Genomic DNA, 17,125 nt, shown 5'->3' with positions numbered 1-17,125 from the left:
CATATATGGGGGCTGGGGTGGGATGTACATATTTATTTTAGATATTTTAGATGGACCACTCATAGCTTTGTTTTCACATGGTTCTTGGGGCTTTTTCCTCTGTTTCCTTGCTGATTTCTTTGCTTGGTTTTTTGATTGGCAAAACAAGCCAGATCTCTTGCCTCGGTGTTGGTGGTGGCCTGGAAACCAACCAAGAGGGAACAGTCCTAGATCCAGCAGAAAGGACAGAGGAGGCTCAGGATCTTGTTGGAAATAAGACAGGTGAGTTATGGAGCAGGGAATGACAGGAAGATGCTGTGGCTGTTGGAAGCAGGCACTTTTCCCTTTTTATCTTTTATCCCTACACCCAGGATCTTTCCATGTTCCTGTGCACAAGGGCAGCTTTCACATCACGAACCTGTGGGATCAAGCAGCAGAGCAAGGTGCATTTTGTCTTCTCTGTAAAGCCCACAGGAAACTCATGATGTGGGCTGATGCCACTGACAAACCATTTCAAACCACTGTGATTTATATGCTTGAGAAGACCACTGTGCCCTGGTTCAACCAACATCGGGGCAGTAAATTAATTCTGCAAGGGTTCTGTCCAAACTTACATTGATTCTGATTTTGTTGCAAATCATCCATTAGCAAAGAATTACTACCAGTGTTAGTGGAAATGCTGTAGTGTCATTAATTGGAATTAATGGATGGGTAGTTTTTATAGGAGATTTGAATGAAAGCAATATTCCTTTCAAAAACCATTTTATTAGAAATTTGCTTGCCAGCTGTAAAAGGCAATGCCACAACAAGCCATTCCACAATGCTTTATCCATGGCTTGATGTGTTTTTAATTAAGGGAAAGCAAAGCAGTTTGAAGTGTTTTTATTAAAAAAAATAGCCATATAACGGATAGTTATTTATTTACTGCATAATGGGGAATCAGACCAGGAGAGGCTGGGAAGGGTCACAGTAACACTGTCCCTGTTTATTTACTGGACTCTGAATATTCTCTTCTGGGTATTTGAAAGGACTGCAGGCAATTTTTGGTGCCTTATAAATTGTTCTATTCAAACACTTTTCAGGAGTAAAAAAGAAGAGGATAATCTGCTCTAGCTGTTTTCTAAGAACAGCTTATAACCCTTGAGGGTTAATACTGGAACTGCTGGAATAGCCCCAGTCCTGACTGAACTGGGTCAAACCCAGCTGAGAATGACCCATTTTCTGCCCTTTCCAAGGTGGACATAAAAAGAAGAAGAGACAAACTAGTGATGCTCCACTGAAGTCGGAGGAGCTCTCCTGATCCATGATGTGTGAAGATCTTTTGCCCTGCCCTTCTCATCTCATGGGGATACAAGAAGCTCCTTTATATGCCTCTTCCATGACATTTGAAGCACATTGCCAAGGTAGGATAAGTTGGTGTTCTCCTTTTATGCTGAGGAGGCAGAGGTAGAGGAGGTTAAAGGTTTTGCTTTAGACCACAGAGCAGGAGCTCACCAAGCTTATTACAAAATATCACCCTCCCACCAGGAGAATATGTGAGGCTTCCCTATAGCATTTACTTTAGCTTTTAAACAAAACCAGGCTTTTTTTTTTAAGTGTGTTATTTCTACCACAGCTATTTGCTGTCTTCCCTTGCCTCTCCTTTCATCTGGGTCTTATTGATCTGCTTGCATTTCCCATGGAAAAACCTCCAGTGGCACAGCATCAGCATCCTGTATCTGACTCTGGCAGCAGGAAGGCACATGTGCTTTGTATGACCTGTGTGCAAGGATGATTCTTTTTTTTTAAGAGTGTGTGTGTGTTTGAAATAGCAAAGCCTGAAGTGAGTCAGGGTCTCACAGAACCACAGTAGCAGAGTTTAGGCAGAGGTAAGGACAGTCTCTGTTAAGACACGTATATAAACATGAAAATTGCTCTTTAAAGCAGTTAAAGATAGTAGTTTGCTCATCATTTAGGTGGATGGCTCGTGCAAACACATTGTTCACAGAGTCCCTGACCTGCCCTGGCCCGTGGAGCTCACCTGGAGCAGCAGTCCCCAGGCTCCTGCTCGCGGGAACGGCTGCGCTACATCAGCGCTGTCAGAAACCCTTCACAGTCACAGTCAAGGACACTCCACACAGCCGAGCCTACTTGGAAATGATCTTATTCCCTTTCTTTTCCTACATCACTCTAGTGCTGCTCTCAAACCATCTCATTCTCCCCTCTACCTGTACACAACTGTACATTTTAGCAAACAGCAAGACACGCACAACAGCAGAGCCCTTCAGCTCAGAGACCTCCTGCTCAGTTGTCTGTTGTTTGAAAGAGGGGTTGGGGCTCATTTCTGCAAACATGGAGCTGCCTGTGGGCTCCACACACAGAAGGGATGTGAAGGACACCTTGACTGTCCTTGGATGGTGTGGTGGGCACAGGGTGCTCAGGGGCTCGGGCAGGCACAGTGGGCTGGGGAGCCCCTGCCTGCTCCTCCCTTGTGCCACCAACTATGACCCTTCACATAAAAGTTGTGTAGGTTTCAGAAAGCCAAAGGGAAGCACAACAGGAATGAAACGGGACTGTATGATCAGAATCCTAATTAAGGAGAAAATATTGGAAATACGCCATATTAGAAACGCTATTACGATTAATAGTGACAATACAACTCTTGGGAAATAGGCAAATTTACACAGTAGCTATACATAAAATTTACTTTAGCATATTCCCTTCTCTATCTTGTTTGCACACCATGATAACAAATTGCTTGTATACTGTATGGTGGTGTTCTTTTTATATTTAAATATTTGAGCCAGGGATTCATTTTGCAAGGAGAGAAAGGCATGTGGAGGTCTTGGAGCTGCAGAGCAAAGTAAATGATGGGCTGTGATATATTTAGCAAGTGATAATGTGAAAAATACAAAAAAAACCCCTAAGTATATGTGAACAAGAAGGTAAACACAGTAAGGAAGAGCTTAGTTTGGGATTTCCCTAGCAAGAAAGAAGAGTGACTCTGCATGAAAGATATGACACTGTCAATCATTGTACCATGTTTGAAAAGTTATTTTATCATTCAATTCTTCAATTTCCTTATTAAAAAAAAAGGTGGGGGAGGAGTCAGTGAAGTCTTTGGAAGGTATTTCCACATCTAGCAGTGAAAAGTATTTTTTTGGTGGTAAACATGACAAAATTATTTACTGTTGCTGGTTCTTCTTGCCATTTGACTGCATCATTGCCCTGTCAGACAAAACAGCCAACAGATATTTGATGTATATCTGTATGATACATTTATACACAGACATATATGCTTATACACTTATGCAATATAGACCAGGCATATATTTCTCTCTCCCACTTTCTCCTCTCCATATGTATCCATAGGTTCAAACAGAGAGGAAGGTGGTGTGGAGAATGACACTCGGTCATCATTAGTATGGGATAGCTGTGGAGCTCTCTCCTTCCGTGGGTAATTAAAAGCTGCTCTGTGCTCTGAGCTGCAGGAGCCAGGAGAGACTCTCATTGGCATGCAGTCCTGCAGCACCCGGCAAGCTGGAGGGCAGTGGGGAGCCCTGCTGCATCCCATCCTATCCCATCCCATGTGGGGTTCCCAGGATGTGCCAGGAAGGATATTCAGCTCCACACTGGGCTGGGCTCCTGGGCTGGATTTGTCGCTGTGCTTTATTGGCAGGGATGTGGAGACCCTCAGCCCCAGACTGGTGCTGGGGTAACCAGTATTTTTCCAACTAGTGATATCAGTTGAGAAAGAAAGGGAAAAAAGGGTTTCTCCTTGCGCAGAAAATTAAGTCAAAGGAGAAAACAGCACACTGGAAGCTGTGCTATCCTGCAGGCAACAAGCAAACAGGCTGCCAGGGCTTGACCTCAGGATTAGCCCTGGGCTGAGGCTTTGTCCCCCAGAACCAGCTTCATAGGCGAAGCTGCTCTCAACTGGACAGGAGACAAGGTGGGCTAGACCCTTTGAAAGGGTAAAAAGCTTCCCTATTCTACCTCCTGACCCTGGGGAGGCAGTGGTTTACTGCTGGCACATTCCAGGGCTATTGCATACAAACCTGTTTCCAGTCCCATATGAGGAGCAGCCCCAGCAGATCTAGCAGGGTCACGATGCTGCATTCACACACCAAGCAATTAGTCATGCAAAAATTGATTTTCCCTCTCTCTCAGGTTGTTAGGGGACATCCCCTCAACGAAACACAGCCAAAAACACAGCACCATATTAATCCTCATTGGAAATGCAGGACGGATCCCCAGCTGGTGAGGGCTGTCAGAGCTCCCTGAAGCCTGCAAAGGTTTTATCATTTGGATCAACCATAGATTGCCCCAAAGGCTTTAAAACCAACAATTCGCAACACCGGCACAATGCCTATAACTGATCATTCTCGAGACACCCACCTTCTTATTTAATAAAGCCTTTCAAGTCTCTTTGTATTTTATTCATAGGAGCTGTAAAAAATCCAAGGACCCGGTATAAAGACTCATTTATTCTCTTCTACATAGCACTATAAATTTACACTGCATTTGCAAACTAAGAGCCCATATCTTAGGGTGAAACAGAGCTCCAAAGTGAAAGCAAGAATGGCTTTCAAAAGGCCAATCCGTCCCAACTAGAGATCGTGTTGAGAGCTAAAATTTACAGCCACAAACCCTGAAAATGAGAAATTAGATTTAGAGTTTAGTTTCATTGTTAGAGCTGACCTGGCTCTTTTTATAAAAAGCAAAACACCACCCTTTACTAGTTTACAGCAAGCAAAGAGCTGTTTCTGCATTCATCCCTCTCAAGTGTAGATATACAGTGTGTGGAAATGGGGCTGGAAATGTATCACACAGGACAAAGACCAGTGCCATTGGGATAAATCCAACGCATTTTGCCTTGCATCCCATGCAAAATGGCAACACACAGGTGTAGATGGAGAACAGATGTTCTTCACGCTGTAAATACACTGGGGTGGCTTTAAAACACTTTTCACCCCTGTTACACCCCTGTCTTCTTGTCTCCCCTCACTCAAAGTCGCTTTTAAGTCACCGGAGAGCACGACCCAGGAGCCACGTGCAACAGCACTGGGATCTCCAAACTGAGGCAACTGCAGCACCCAGCCCTGCTCTGCTCCCTCCTGTCTTCAGCTGCTGAACAGGCACTGGGGCTGTTTCCAGCTGGCCTGACCCATGAGGCCACTGATACCTCATACAGGTCCTGGCTGCCCTTTCCCTCCATCAACAACCCCGCTGGGACCATGAAATTCCCCAGTCTCTGCTGCTCCCAACTCTCGCCTTCGGCTCATTCAAGTAAGCCGCAAAATGGCACAAATCCAACATGATCAAATGCTTCCTTAGTGTCAGTCTTTTCTTTCAAAGGACAGAAAGGAAAGGGTATGCAGTGTGATATTTATGAGCCTGTCAAGCTCGCTGCTCTCACCAGAAAGCGCTCTCAGTTTCCTTCCTCACCGGGGAAGGGACAGAGCAAGCACCAGGAAAGGGCAGCTGAGTTCATGGGGGCTGAGTTATCCTGTGTGAGGCACTTGTAACAGGCATGGTGGCATCACACAGAGTCACCCCAGCTGCCAGCCTGGCCCCAGCACTGACAGCTTGCAAATTAGGGATTTTTTTGAGCAGAAAGGTTTTGGGGACGCAGCAAGTACCATCCCTTGCCTGCATTCAACCATGGCATCTAAGCCACTTCCTGTAGGACACAAGGAGACAGGTCTGAATTTTGTCCTGGCGGCTTCCTTTTCCCACTTCCTTAGAGGACAAGTGTGTCATGAAATATCTCCTATCTGCTTTCTGGTTTAGTGTAACATGCTGGTTTAGTGTAACATGTAGTATAGTGAGAAAACATGAGCAGGGCTGTGCTTTGTGCTCTGGTGGGAAAGTGGCACAGTTGTGTTGGGCCGTACCTCCTAACTCACCCTTGCTTTATATCAACATACTTAAATCTGTTCAGAATTGGGAAATTAGTGTTTCCTTCTCATTTGTGCACAGATACTTTGCCATGTTGCTCCCCTGCAGGAAAATGATTGAAGCAAATTATAAGTGGTGCCTCTAAAACCGAAGGGCAGATCCTCATCGGCTGCACATCAGCGCAATTCCTTTGATTTAAACACACGTTTATAACTGCTGAGGAGCCTCCAAAATGAGAGGACTGTAATTACAGCTGTATTATAATGCCTTCTGCCACATCAAGTGGAGGACTATTGACAGCGAGCAAAGACCTGAGAAACACTGATAAGAATGAACTGCAAGTCCGGTCCTCCGATGCGATTCCCCGCAACCCGTGATTTATGAGCCCAGATTAGCTGCCTTGTCTTCAGGAGGAATTGGCCAGGGGTGGTTTTTCTTGGAGTACAGTGCCAGGAAGGTGCCAATATCATATATGTTTCTGAGTGGTATCTGACCTGCCATTGATCTTTTGGGGTCACAGGTGTCCTCTGAAAGATTTCCTTTAGGCTCAAGGAGAGCAGCGTAATTTGCTACAGTGATGGTTGTCCTGCTTGCTCCTCAGCCAAGGAGAAACAGCCACTCCTTTAGGGCCATTGCCAGCAGACGTCAGAGCCTCCTCCTTTTGACTCATCATCTACTTTCCATACCCTCAGGGAAGGTGGGAGTGTGTTTCTGAGCAGTTATGTTGAGGGTTTTTTGCCTGAGAGCTTGTAAGTGTGCTGGATCTCTTGCCCAGCTATGGTCTAGGGCATGTTGATCTGACATTTCATGAGGAGGAGGTCAGATCACTCCTCTGGTGTGATGGGAACTCACAGTTCCTCCTCTCAGGTTACCAGCAATGTTGGATCTCCTCAGTCACTTAGCAGGACACACAAAATCTTCTGAGACAATCAAACTAACAGTTCTTTAGTTTGATTGAAGAGGCTGATGGCAAGAAATTTTTGATTAGTGGTGGCCTTGACACTGAAATTCCCCTCTCTTTTCATCCAAAACCATCTGAAATGCTTGGCTGTGGTTTCCCCCTCAAGGTTTTTCTTTTCCCCTCCATTTTTAAGAAAAAGGGCAGCCAAGCCTCACTTCTTACAGGCCAGGGAAGTAATAGCTTGTCATTTGAAAAAGGTTTATGAGCCAAGATTAGTGACCCTTTCTCTGTTGTACATGTGCTTAGGGGCAAAGGCAGGACTTCACACAATGGCAGCAAAAAGGCTCACATTCATTTCAACAGAGCTGGCACTGTAGTGTTAAAGGGAAAACCCCAAAACAGATAAAAGAGACCCTAATCAGTTATTCAGCATGTGACTATGCTGAGAGTACAGACTCTCGGGAACATAAAAGCAAAATTCCAAGATTTATTAATGCTATCATGTTTTCCCTAAAAGGATAATCAATGTACCCAAAGTCTCTGAATCAATATTTGTCCTTCTCAGGCAGGGTATGGCAAAGAAATATTCCCAAAAGCTCTCACTTCTGAGATTTTCTTCTGTTGCATAACATTTCAGTCAACTACACAATGTCTCCAATAATGATGATAAATAAGTATAAAGCCTACAGTGGTATATTGTATAGAGGAAGTGAAATAGATACTTATGTGCTTAGTAACAAAAGTTCAGCCCCAAGTAGACCTGACCTGGTGATCTTTTAAATGTATGGCAAAGATTTTATCCACTAGATTTAGGTTAACAGCTTTGGGAATTTGCAGGTGTTAAATTAACCACAAGAGACAGTTTCCTAAGTGCAGCAGAAACACACTGAGCGTGATAAGGAATAATAATTAAAAATTGAATTAAAGGGCTGTAGAGTTTAAGGAAAAGTATGTGGCTTTGCTCCTAGAAAAGTGGCACATACTCAGGAAATAGGTCTGATGTTGTGTGATACCCCAGGGCAGTAGTTCAGGTACAGCTTGTTCAGCTTCAGCAGAGACCTGGCCATGGACCATCTGCTAAGGCAGAGATTTACTTCACCCAGTAGGTGTGAAATCTGGACACCCCATAAACCCCAGGGTCCCCCAGATGCTGCACTGGCAGTGGGCATTTCCCTTGGGAAGGGGACTGTGCTCTCCAAGCAATATGGACTCTATCCCACAGTACAATTTTGCTGCAGTTCTGGCAGGTCCAAAGCTTTCACTCCTGCCTTCTTTCCTCTGAGTCCTCATGCAGAGCAGGGCACACACCCAAATGCCTCTTAGCTATTTACTTGCCGACCCATTGACCTGGTTTCTGGGTTCACTAAACATACGAGTAATCAGACACTGTTTCAGTTCAAGCAGAAAACCTAAAGTACATGAAACCCCCCCAAATCATTATTCATTGCTTCTTCTCATCCACACGGCTTTCTTCTTTCCAGGTGTGCCACTTGCAAGATTGCTCAGCATGAGATATTACAGATTTATCTAAGTTTGGCCAAGATTTAGGCTTACAGATAGTGCCCAGTGCTATCAGCTGAGCTGGAGCCCTGCATAGGTAATTATTGTTTTAGCAGGGTGCTGAGTAAGGCTCCACAGAGATTTTCTCACTCTTGGCTCCTTGCTTGGCTCCTTTAAAGCCATCAGACTAAGGTACTCTCAGCAGGGTGATCCAGGGCCAGGGTGGTTGTCAGCAGTGAGGAGTGTGGGGCATAAATACAGCCAGCTACAGGGATGAAGGTCAGCATTTCTCCACCTGATGGGCAGCAGCATCTCCAAGGGTTGGTTCTGGAAACCATCCTTTGAGGTGCTTAAAAATACATTGGACAAAAGTGGAAAATGAATTGGTGGGATTGGTGCTTGGAGTTGCTATGTCATTCTCCAGTATCCATGATTCATGTATCCCTAGTATGTAACAGTCTCTCTGGCAATCACTCAGTAAAGATATTGGAAGTTGCTTGGTTATTGAAGCCATAATTATTACATAATTTGCAGCTGTAAGATCTCATGATAACCCTCTCCCTTGCAGACAGGAAAAAATAATCTGATATTTTATTTACCCTGTCAACATGTGGAACTTGCCTTACAGTGTAATTACATGGTCAGTAGTTACATGGCTCTCTGGCTGATGGTGTCCTGTAAACAAATAAAGACCCACGAATTCCACCTGTGGGGATTCAGGCACTACATAAAACTGCCAGGGTTTTTAAAACCTTCTCAGTGTGTGCAATACTGCACCGAGGAAACTGTGTGCCCAGTTCTTGCCCTTTGCTCCTGGGTGTGAACAGAGTGCTTGTGCCACGCAGAGAGCTTCTCCTTGCAGCGCCACCTGATCTACATGGTCTGTACCCTGAGTGTACAGCTGGTGTTACAGCATCACCTTCAGGGCCCAAATTTAGCTCAGCATCCCTCTCTCTTCCACATCTGTACTATATAATTGAATCAGAGAATCACTTAGGTTGTAAAATACCCTCAGGATCATCAAGTACGGAATTTTGTATTTGTGTTTGCAGCCTCTGCCCCAGCAAGCCAACATCCTACTAGTTTATCCAGTTTACTGGTGGAGAACAGATGAGCTTCCTGATGGCCCCCAGAGAGCTCATAGTAGATTTGGGATGAGGATTTGGGTTTCTAGAAGCCAAGTCTAACATCTTGACCCCCCAAATCCAATCTTTTTCTTTTCTGGGATATTGCTTTTGGTGATTCTACTCCCTGCTCTTGAAATCTGCTTTGTTGAGCACCCTGGGAATGTGCAGCGGGTGGCAGGGGGAGGGCTGAGATAAATCTGAAGAGCTTTCTTGCTTTGTTTATTTATATGACCTTAAAGATGACGTCTGTGCATAATGTTGAACATGACGGAGAGAAGCTGACAGGGCAGTTAGTTCTGGCTACCGCAGAGCAAAAACAAAATTACATAAAAATATCAATTGTAAAATTACTCAAATCCATTAGCTTAATTAGCATCATTAATCAAGGCAAAACATTTGATACGTCATGTACTTTCACGAGAGATAAATGAGCCTTTGATGAAAACCCAGCAGGTTGCCCTGCTCTTGGATGTGCCGGTGGCTGCCCGGACATGGAGGTGAGGCTCAGCAGGCGTGGGGCACGCTGGCAGCTCTGAGCAAACGCCGTCCTCTGAGCAGGTTTCCAGCTCAGTGAGGGATTGGCAGCATATTGGGCCAAATCTGGCCAGGTTTTAATATTGTCAGGTCCATCTGCAAGAGTGTAGAACTGCCTAATGGGCTGCACTCATGCAATATCATCCCCTGGTGTTGACTGGTTTTGAGACAAGATTAGAAAGGATATAGCAAGGATATCAATATTTCCTGTAGCAGTAACAATAATAAAGTCAAAGACCGTGCTGCATTCTCTTACTTGAGGAAGGGAGGCTCGTTGAGCTCTTGCTTTTGTTTCCTAAGGGGATCTCTGGGGAGAGCAATATCTCTCTATCTGTAAACCCTTCCAAGGAGAAACACTAGAGAGATCTTGATAGCAGGCAACAGCATATCTGCAGGCAACCCATTCCCAACATCAGGCCTGTCTTGGAGGGCACTCTGGGCTCTCTTTTTTCTTTTTCTCTCTGGAATCACACTGTTTCGGTCAGTCAGGTCTCCTGTGTGTAGCTCAGGGCATCGGTGATCGCTGCATGACTTTCTTCCCTTTGCATCAGCACTCAGTTGTTGCTCGTTCCCTCTCCCCGTGCCAGGGGCACATAATTGAATCTTCTCTTCTGCTTCTTGTAACAAGACCCAGCTACAAAGGCTAAATGCTTTATTCCCAAGAAAAGCCTTAGAGATAAGATTCACCAGCTGTGGCAGCACAGTGCTGGTCTCAGTAAGAGAAATAAATGTCCCTTCACTCCACGACTATCTTTCCAGCACTTTATCTGCAATGAGCCCAAACACAGTCCTCAGCTATTTGTATTGCTAAATATAATAAAAGAGAAGTCAGCAGTTTCTGAGGGATACACGTCCATAAAAAACAGTTGGATGGCATTTTCTGCGTTAAACACATTATTCAAGGGCTTTTCTCCTTTCTAATATCCAGTTTCTGCTGGGTGTACATGTGGTTGAAGCTTCCTTCAACATAACAGACACTCAGACTATCACTGGACTGCAAAAACTTGCTCCAGTTGAGGAACTGGAGTTGGATTTATTAATCTAATTTAAAGATACCCAGACAGTAATTGCCTGTATAGTGATGGGGAAAGGATGAACTGACTGAGAGCATTTCTGGCTCTTTGATGTTTGTCTTTTTGTTTTCCTGAGCAGTGTCTGGTTCAGATGGGCCTGGCTGAAACCAGTGAGGAAAGTCAGACTGCAGAAATGCAGGGGGTTTAAGGAACTCTGCTTCAGACTTGCAAGCAAAAGGCAGAGATGCAGCCTGTCCTCCCAAGAGAAGCTTTTCTGACCACCTCTTTCTGCTTCTCGAGGTTAAAATGCAATTCAGCTTTTCTCCCTTGCTTGCCCAGTTTGCTGGTGAGATGGAAAAGACACAGCTTTGGAAACAGTGAGGGTCAGTTCTGTTTTGGGTGCAGAGACAAGGTCTGTGCCGTCAGCACAGAGATCCAGGAGCTCTCTGAGAGCTGGAGGCTGCAGGTACATGCACCTCTGCAAAGGGCAACACATCTCTGGCAGACTTGAACCTGGACCTGCAAACCACTTCTGACTTGCAGAGAGCAACACTCAGAGACAGATGAATTTTGGGCTGTGCTTTGCACCTTGGTGTAAACACTGTGATGATAAAGTAATCAAAAATGGGTATACTTGATTATAAGCCTTAATTAACTATTAATTAAATTTTATTAACCCACTAGTAAAACCGATTGCAGCAAGCAATAACTAAAAGGCTGCAGTCAAAGCAGTTAATGTATCACTCATTTTTATGTGGAAAAAGGGCTCATCATTTTCCTGAGCTGGCCAATATGTAAGGATCCCTCCTTGCTAAATCAGTCTGGTCGTTTTCCTACATGCCACTGATAAGGAAGTATTTACGAATTTATTCCTAAATTCAAAGTATACTTCAGGCCTTAATTTACTGTCGTAATTATATCACTGGCTCAATTAGTCCCCAATAAAAACGTTATGCTATTGTATCAAAGAAATGTAGTACCTTTGAAGTAAATGGATTCACTTGCAGAGTAAGAAATCTTCCTTTTTATTGTGTTTTCTCATCTGCTGCTTACAGCCACCCTTGTCTTAAATTGCCCTTTTTATTCTATGCCTTGCAAGCGCAGTTTGTGCCTGAGCTCCGGATGCTTGTGTGGAGAGGAATGCTCCTCTTAGCCTTGGGGCTGCATCGGGAAGCTTGGTGGTAACTTCTTCTCGTTAGAGCTTTGCCAGCCTCATTTGCATGCTGATCTACGTGCACTGCTTCCGATGTTTGCTCTGCCACACAAAGGCCAGTGGGTCTGTAGGTTTTATTCTTGACTTCCCTGGGTTTTTTTCCTTCTTGTCAGTGAGGGGGATGTGCTGAGTTTTAAGGAAAGGTGGCTGTACCTTCTGTCCTGTAGACTTTCTCATAGTGCATTTGACAAGGACTGGCAGTGCCCCCCACCTCACTCTACCTACCCCAAACCAGCTAAGACTGACACAAAATAATAGTCCCTGGGGTCTCTGCAGAGAAATCACTGCAGAACCTCTGGTTGACCCATCCACACAGTGTTTGGGTTGGGAGAGGGGACAAGGCAGAGCTGCAACGGATGCAAAGTCCTTGTCTCAGAGACAGGGCAGCAAAAGTGGTGAAATTGGACAAGCAGTGTGTCAGAGGGATGAGGTAATAGCACAGCAAGGAGAATTTGGCAGGCAATCTCTGCGCTGGCTAGACAGCACAGGACAGAGATCCGTCTAAGAAATGGGAACTCGTTACCGTGAGCAGGGTTCTTGTGGACATGGAGCTCTTTCAGACATCATTTGGCATCACTGCCTGTCCTCACTTCAGCCAGCCTCTGGAGACCTATGGGTTTGATTTTCAGACTCAGGAAGCAAAGTACCATCCAACTGTTCGTCCAAAAAGTTGTTCAATGTATCTTTGATTGACTTCTGAATGTGTGATAACAAGATCACCTCCAGAACAGAACTGGGCTCAAAAAACAATGGTAAAATTAGCATTTTCTGGGAACCTCCACCAAATCCAGAGCTCTGAGCTGGGTGACCTTGGAGGGACATGTCCCTGGGCAGCCACTAGCCTGAGATTTGCTACTTTCCACTTCTAGCACAAAGGAAGGTTTTGCAATGAGCCCATTAAACGGTGATTCTCCCCTACAGAATCATATCTTAATTCTGGCCAGTGCTGCCTGCAGAGCTGGCTGATTGCACAGCCCCAAAATGTGACAAGGACCAAACTGGATCTAATCTGCATCTTCTCTCTAGCAAACACCTCTGCCCGTGGTTCAGTGTGTCTCAGCTGCCAATGTTGGTGTCACCAGTTTCCCCCAGCTCTCAGCAGGGAATGCCAGGGGAACACCAAACCACACACCAAACACAAATTCCTTGTTCTCCCTGTGTAGTCAGTCCAGTCATATTCAAAGGCTTGGCTGGGTTCTCTCCCAGTCAGATTGGTGATCTGCAGCCAATTTCTGCTATTCAACAGAAAGTCACCCCTGAACTCTTGCATAAAACAGGGCTCAAGTCCCAAGTATCCTTACTTATCCCTGAAAAGGTCCATTAAAAATGGTCTGCAGGTTTGTCCACTGGCAGTGAAGCTATAATGAGGGAATAGCCCTGTGTCCAAGTGCAGTGTGTGAGATTAATGCTTCCTTTATCCTGTTTATCAAAACCAACACATTTGACATTAAACATTAAAAACTCTAAATATTTTAAACCCAGAGGATGTTCTTCATCTCCTTTTCATGTCTTTATGGTAGATGAGATTGTTGGAGCCTACCATTTTCCTTCACCTCACATAAAAAACGGTAAAATCCAAAGCAAAAAGAAAGTGAAATTTCTCTGCATACACTGTTTTCTTAACATCTGACTTGTTCATTTTAGCTGACAGCCTCTGTGTCTAGGTCCATGGCTGCTCTCTCTGTGCAACCTGTATTTATCCAGGTGGCTTTGTGCCTATTAAAGAAGCGAATGTAGCAAAATTAATGTATCTTTTACAGCAGGAGAGCTGAATTTATTGGTCTCACCATGGAAATTAATTTAGCACTCCCAGCTCTCCCTCGCTGGACAATAAAGACACAAAATGAAACTGCCACACAAAGTTTTGACAAAATTCACAGTCGTGTGGATAAAAAAAAAAAGCTATGAGTAATTTAACACCAAACCTGAATCAGCCTTTTATGCCAGTGAGGTGCCAGTGATACCACAAAGGGTGTTTCTACTCAGTGACCAAAAAAACCTACCCGGGGGCTAAATAGAAATGCAGGATAGAAAACAAACAGATTTATCTTCATTTTCTTCAGTTTGAAAAATAAATGTGGGTAATAAAGCAGATGATGGGGATTGTGGAAGGCAGCACCCATTGGCATCATGCACACACGGGTGTGCAAACAGGGTGATGGTGGATGTGTAGGGACAAAGGATGCTGCACACAGACATTCAGCAGTGATGGAAACCACAGCTCAGAAATTGTTCTGCTTCTCATGTGGTCCCACACCAGGAAGAATAAAGCCAGTACATCCTCTGAATCAATGTATAATTCACATGTCAGTCCCCACCTACCTGTCTGCACCCTTGTTCTTAATGTTTCCTAAATACAAAAATCAAATATCTACAGTAAAAAAAAACACAAGCAAACAAAACAACCAACTTTTTTGTATTGGGGTTGGCTGGGCAGTGGGTGGTGAAAGATTTATCTCGGCAGTAAAGCTGGAAAATGGCTATAAACCTTAGCGGAGTGTCTGTACGCCTGGGTCTGAGGGAGGCTAATTGTTTGTTTGTTCTTCGTGTTTATGGTTTATCTGTGGCTCGGCTGACAGGAAACCTAAACCTGAAGGAAACAGCACATCAATCGCCATTATCTGCCTTCTGTGCACACACTAAAAATAAAGCCAGGCAAAGGGGCGGCTCACAAACCCCAGTGCCTTCTGTGCTCTGTGATGCACCAGGAATGCAGGGGAAGGAGAGAGGGAAGAGAATGGACTCACCACCATTGAGTTCACCTCCCTTCTGAGCCCACTGCTACGGTGAGGACATTGGTGCTGGTTAGACAAGAAAAAAAGGCAATGGGATTTTTCCTGCAGTACTGCCCCCAAAATAGAGAGGATTGTTCTAAAGGCAGTGTACGAGTGCCACAAGCTTTGAAATTCCCTTGGGATTTCAACCCAGTGGTTTCTTTTGCACAAAAGGTGCTTGGGTAGTGGAGTGAGTTCCATAGATAAGTGGGTTTAGAGCATGATAAGCATTAGTGCAGCCAGAACAGTGCCAATTGCTGTCCCAGTCAGCTCCAAGCCCGTGTCTCCTTTCCTCCCTCTATGGGATCTGTGGTCTGTCTGTCAGGGTGTTTTCTACTAGTGTGGCACAGCAAGCCCACCTTGATGAAACCAGCCTAAGTTGCCACTGTGGGGTTTCAGGCCCTCCAAGGGATGGGTTTCCTGCTAGAAGGAGCATGAAGCCCCTTTGCTATCCCCTGTCTTCAGGCTCTGAGGATGGAGACAGGGGGCTCCTGGGGAGTGGAATGTCCTGTCAGGGGAGCTAAACCTGGAGGAGCATGGCACAAAAGTCTGTCCTAAAATGGTCTGGGGCACAGCTGCATCATCTGAGTAGGTTTATATCACTGCCAGAAACACACAACACCCAAAATATTAGCCCCACAGTGCTTTGCACTGGTCCTGTGCCTCTTGCACTGCAGCAGAGTTGCTCCCACCAGGATGGGACATCTTCATTCCCTGCCAGGGGCCTTGGGCAATGAGGATAGAGATGTTTTGCTGTGCCATAAACTTCTCTTTAGAAATAGTTCTCTGCCTCAGTTTCCCTGTTTCTTCCTTTCCTTCCCACACTGCATCATGGCTGTATATACTCCGAGCAGGGCCGGATCCTGAAGCGAGGATGTGCAGTGCCCCCCACATCAGAGACCCAGAGACACTGTAATAATAATTATTGATTTTCCAGTTTACTTTATGTTTCACAGGGTGTTTTGCTGGAAATGATATAAATAGCTGTCTCTGTCCCTATCCCAGAGCACGATACAGCAATGTATTTTTTCACAGTCCGAGGAAATAAAATGCAAAGTTCATTTCGCAAGGATTTTAAAGTTATATTAAGGCCCAGGGTTGGATGAAGCAGAAGCAATGTGCTTGTAACTAGATAACTCCAGAGCTGGAGTGACCGCTGGTGTAAGTCACAGCTGTTACATTTGATTTATCCCAGCTCATGGGCTCCAACTCTGCACCCCAGGTTTCAGTTTACAGTAACTCTGTGCTCACCGCGAGCATCCTGCAGCAGAACCAACCCAAGTAACACATCCACGGAGATCCAACTGCTCTGCAGCCATTCCTGGCTTAAAAAGTGATCTCTGGGGAGAGCAGTTCCATATAGGAATGCACTTACTGTATCTGTGCTAAATATAGTAACAGAGCATGCAGGGAGTGTGGTCCCTCGCCCCTGCGAATTGCAGGAGAGATTATTCATTTTCAGTTTGTTGTACCTTCACACTGGCAGGAATTACTTTAGCCAACGGGATTTAATAAATGATCTGTTCATAAACAACTAATCATTTATCCAGCTTCAGTGCTGCTTGCATCCTGAATTTCTAGAGGAAAAAGGAATGAGAGCCCACACACAAGCAGTGCCTACGAGCTCAAAGAGCGAGGCATTGGCACAACCTTGCTCATTATACTTCCAAGGTATTAAAAAGTCCGGGTGTGATAAGGAAAAAGGAGACTGTAAAACTTCATCCTTACCTTCCAGATAGTGGAACTGATCTTGCTTTTATTTATGCTGGTGTAAAGCAAAAGTAATTCCATCAGTGCTGCTGGTGCAGAACCCGAGTGGGTGATCTCAGAAGCGTGCCCGGACTCTCAGCTGGGGTTTTCTACTTTTAAATCTATTAATTTGACAAAGATTTTCTTGAGCTGCTGGAACTGCAGATCCAGCCTGCAGGGCTCAGAGTGAAGGGGGGTGAAAATGAAGCCACGTGTGCATCTTTTCTGCATCTTTTATCATCTTTACTTGCATTGTTCTGCTGGATATGATTTTAAAGACAACTGGCCAGGTTTTCCAGAGGGGAAATACAGATGGAGTGGACATGTACAGCCCCAGCATCCTGCATGGAAACCCAGGTGTGTGCTGGGGGGTACCCTGTCAACAGTAGGCAAAGGTCTGGGGGTAACCAGAGCCTCTGCATATGCCTAGCTAAATGCGTTTTCCCTGCTTATGG

This window comes from Lepidothrix coronata, unplaced genomic scaffold (assembly GCF_001604755.1).
Source record: "Lepidothrix coronata isolate B3197 unplaced genomic scaffold, Lepidothrix_coronata-1.0 Scaffold49, whole genome shotgun sequence".
Taxonomy (NCBI): Eukaryota; Metazoa; Chordata; class Aves; order Passeriformes; family Pipridae; genus Lepidothrix; species Lepidothrix coronata.
This window is presented reverse-complemented; position numbering follows the sequence as displayed.